This window comes from Nicotiana tomentosiformis, chromosome 9 (assembly GCF_000390325.3).
Source record: "Nicotiana tomentosiformis chromosome 9, ASM39032v3, whole genome shotgun sequence".
Classification (NCBI taxonomy): domain Eukaryota; kingdom Viridiplantae; phylum Streptophyta; class Magnoliopsida; order Solanales; family Solanaceae; genus Nicotiana; species Nicotiana tomentosiformis.
In genome coordinates, this window is record NC_090820.1 from 4,798,859 (window position 1) to 4,803,844 (window position 4,986).

The following is a 4,986-nucleotide window of genomic DNA, read 5'->3' on the forward strand; positions in this document are numbered from 1 at the left end:
CGGGGAGTTGACTTTTTGATATCGGAATCCAGTTCTGAAAATTCGCATAGATCTCTTATGTCATTTATGACTTGTATGCAAAATTTGAGGTCAATCAGAATTGATTTGATAGGTTTTGGCATCGAATGTAGAAGTTGCGAGGTCATGTGTTATATCAATTTTGGCTTGAGATGCATTTATGTGGTATTAAAAGGTTCTCCGAAGCTTGCATATGATTAAGAGTTGAGATTTGTATGAGATGGCTCTAGGACTTGCCGTATTCTCGTGTCCTTAATAATTCTACGTTTCAGTATCAGTAGGGTTATGGAAACAACTTCAGAACACTGGGAGTGCTCCAGTAAGTTCTTTAATGCACCACCGACACATGGTTCCTATAATGGTTATTCCAGTTATCTGGCACAGACTCAGTATCAGCAGCCAAACCTGCAGAAGGGCTATTATCAGTGGTGATACTAGGCACATCATGAGAGATTGTCCCAGACTTGGGAGAGGCAGGTTTCATCAAAATACGCAGGTTACTGGCTCTATTCCAGTTACTAGCCCACATTCACAGTCAGTTAGGGGTGGAGGACAAGCGGGAAAAGGGGCGCCCTAGAGGGGGAGACTCGACCCGTTGATATAATTGATATAGTGTGGCTAAGGCCACTACACCAGATGGTGTCATTAAAGATATGATCCTGATTTGTTATAAAAGAATGTTTTTTCTTAATTTGATCCGGTTCTGTATATTAAGGCGAGTCCTCCTATTATGCTCCTCTTATGGGTGACCTTCATAATTTTGTGACCCACTTATATGTTTATCCATGTTGGTAGATTCGATGATGTTAGCCCGTGTCTATCATTTTTATTTTGTACATTATTGAGGACAATAAGTCCAAAAATGACTTTCTATTACTCTCTACAGTGGATTTTGATGTGATTTCGGAATAACTGAGTTCAATTTTATGAATTGCATACCCTATTGGTATGAGGATTCATTGTGTGTTGTGAAAATGGTTTAGGAAATTGATTAAAAAGAAGAAAGAAAGGAAATGGAATATTTTCAGTTGGCACAATGCGCAAAATACTGTTGATTCAGAGTTGAGTTCAAGATCCTCACATTTTTATATGATGTGAAATATTTATACCGGTCTACAAGCCGCGGTGGAAGTTATATATGGACGAGGTCCTTGAAAACTTTATGAATTTAAATTCTCCCTTTGTGAAGTTAAATTTTGAACTATAGTATTAATGGAAAGTCATGCCTGTTAGGCTTATTTGATACTTCTTTTATATGTTTTTGTGCATATTTAGCCATATTCGTGTTTTAAATATTGCGTTTTAGCCTATAAGGTGAGTGCCCAGATAGTGTTAAATACGACTCGTTGAAAATTATAAATGCGATTTTAGTTAATATGAGATTAACTGAGGATGCTGGAATTAATTATAAGAAACTATTATGACCAGAGATTTGATTATGGGCATACATTGATGTGTGCGTAGGCACGAGTTGGTATAGCTGGTTGAAACTAATACCGTGCGCTGATATGATAATAAGGCTTTTTGAAATTAATTGCAGTGTAAGAAGTTGGCTTTAAAGTTTATAAATGAGGATAAAAGAAATAATCTCAGCTGAGATGGTGTTGTCGGACCCATGCTAAATTGTGGTAACTTAGAATCACCCGCGAGTATGTGTGTAATAATACACTCAGAAATTTAATGTCCTCAGAATAATTCTTGGCACGTTCGAGGACGAACGTATGTTTTAAGAAGGGGAGGATGTAACGACCGACTTGTCGTTTTAAAAATTTAAGTTCCGTTCATTGACTTAAGGTCTCGAGAAGCTTCGAATTGTGTATTATGACTTGCGAGGGTGGTCAAGTTTAGTTTTCGGATGATTGCAGATTTAAGTGAAAGACCAATTCTTGTTTTTAAAGCTTAAGTTGAAATAATTGACCAGATGGTGAATTATGTTTAAACGACACCGAAATGGAGTTTTGATGATTCCAATAGCTCCGTACGGCAATTTTGGACTTAGAGCGTATCCAAAAAAAATTTCAGAAGTTCGTAGTGAAATTTTGCTTGAAATGGCCAAAGTTAAATTTTTGGGAATTTTGACCGGGGAGTTAACTTTTTGATATCGCAGTCGGAATCCAGTTATGACAATTTTCATAGATCCGTTATGTCATTTATGACTTGTATACATAATTTGAGGTGATTCAGAATTGATTTGATAGGCTTCGACATAGAATATAGAAGTTGCGGGGTCTTGTGTTATATCAATTTTTGGCTCAGATGCATTTATGTGGTATTGAAAGGCTCTTCAAAACTTGTATATGATTAAGAGTTGAGATTTGTATGGGATGGCACTGGGACTTGCGGTATTCCCGTGTCCTTAATAATTCTACATTTCAGTTTCAACAGGGTTATGGAAACAACTTCAGAACACTTGGAGTGCTCCAGTAACTTCTTTTAATGCACCACCGACACATGGTTCCTATAATAGTTATTCCAGTTATCTAGCACAACTCAGTATGAGCAGCCAAACCTATAGAGGGGTTGTTTAGTGTGGTGATACTAGGCACATCATTAGGGATTGTCCCAGACTTGTGTATTGTGAAAATTGTTTACGGAATTGATTAAAAAGAAGAAAGAAAGGAAATGGAAAATTTTCAGTAGGCACAATGTGCAAAATACTTGTGATTCAGAGTTGAGTACGAGATTCTCACATTTTTATATGATGTGAAAGATTTAAACTGGGCTACAAGCCGCGGTGGAAGTTATATAAGGATGAGCTCCTTGTGGTAAAATATTTATGAGTTTAAATTCTCCGTTTGTGAAATTAAATTTAAACTATATTATTAATGGGGAGTCATGCCTGTTAGGCTTTTTTGATAATTCTTTTATGTGTTTTTGTGCATATTTAGTCATATTCATACGGTAAACATTGCGTTTTAGCCTATAAGGTAAGTGCCCAGGCAGTGTTAAATGCGACTCGTTGATTCAGATAAATAACTTTGAGGTCTTCATGCCTCGCGTGTTGCTGTCAGTGTTGCGAAAATTTGAAATGCGATTTTAGTTAATATGAGATTAACTGAGGATGCTGGAATTAATTATAAACAACTATTATGACCGGAGATTTGGTTATGGGCATACGTTGATGTGTGCGTAGGCACGAGTTGGTATAGCTGGTTGAAACTAATACCGTGCGTTGATATGATAATAAGGCTTTTTGAAATTAATTGGAGTGTAAGAAGTTGGCTTTAAAGTTTATAAACGAGGATAAAAGAAATAATCTCAAATGAGATAGTGTTGTCGGACCCATGCTAAATTTGGTAACATAGAATCACCAGCGAGTATGTGTGTAATAATACACTCAGAAATTTAATGTCCTCAGAATAATTCTTGGCATGTTCGAGGACGAACGTATGTTTTAAGAAGGGGAGGATGTAACGACCCGACTTGTCATTTTAAGAATTTACGTTCCGTTCAGTGACTTAAGGTCTGGAGCAGCTTTGAATTGTGTATTATGACTTGCGAGGGTGGTCAAGTTTGGTTTTCGGATTATTCCGGATTTAAGTGAAAAAACAATTCTTGTTTTTAAAGCTTAAGTTGAAATAATTGACCAAATGGTGAATTATGTTTAAACGACACCGAAATGGAGTTTTGATGATTCCAATAGTTCCGTACGGTAATTTTGTACTTAGGGCATTCCCGGAAAATATTTCGAAAGTCCGTAGCGAAATTTTGCTTGAAATGGCGAAAGTTGAATTTTTGAAAAGTTTGACCGGGGAGTTGACTTTTTGATATCGCAGTCTGAATCCAGTTATAACAATTTTCATAGATCCGTTATGTCATTTATGACTTGAATACAAAATTTGAGGTGAATTAGAATTGATTTGGTAGGCTTCGACATCGAATGTAGAAGTTGCGGGGTCATGTGTTATATCAATTTTTGGCTCAGATGCATTTATGTGGTATTGAAAGACTCTTCGAAACTTGTATATGATTAAGAGTTGAGATTTGTATGGGATGGCGCCGGGACTTGCGGTATTCCCGTATCCTTAATAATTCTACATTTTAGTTTCAACAAGGTTATGGAAACAACTTCAGAACACTTGGAGTGCTCCAGTAAGTTCTTTTGATGCACCATCGACACATGGTTCCTATAATGGTTATTCCAGTTATCTAGCACATACTCAGTATGAAAAGCCAAACATGTAGAGGGGTTGTTTAGTGTGGTGATACTAGGCACATCATTAGGGATTGTCCCACACTTGGGAGAGGCGGGTTTCATCAAAATACTCATGTTACTGGCTCTATTCTAGTTACTACCCCACATGCACAGTCAGTTAGGGGAGAAGGACAGGCGGGTAAAGGGGCGCCCTGGAGGGGGAGACGTGACGCGTTGATATAATTGCTATGGTGTGGCTAAGGGCACTACACCGGTTGATGTCATTACAGGTATGATCCAGATTTGTTATAAAAGAATGTGTTTTCATAATTTGATCTGGTTCTGAATATTGAGTCGAGTCCTCATGTTTATGCTCCTCTTATGGGTGAGCTTCGTAATTTTGTGACCCACTTATATGTTTATCCATGTTGGTAGATTCGATGATGTTAGCCCATGTCTATCATTTTTATTTTGTACACTATTGAGTACTATAAGTCCAAAAGTGACTTTCTATTACTCTCTACCGTGGATTTTGATGTGATTTCGGAATAACTGAGTTCAATTTTATGAATTACATGCCCTATTGGTATGGGGGTTCATTGTGTATTGTGAAAATTGTTTACGGAATTGATTAAAAAGAAGAAAGAAAGGAAATGGAAAATTTTCAGAAGGCACAATGTGCAAAATACTTGTGATTCAGAGTTGAGTACGAGATTCTCATATTTTTATATGATGTGAAATATTTAAACTGGGCTACAAGCCGCGGTGGAAGTTATATAAGGATGAGCTCCTTGTGGTAAAAAATTTATGAGTTTAAATTCTCCGTTTGTGAA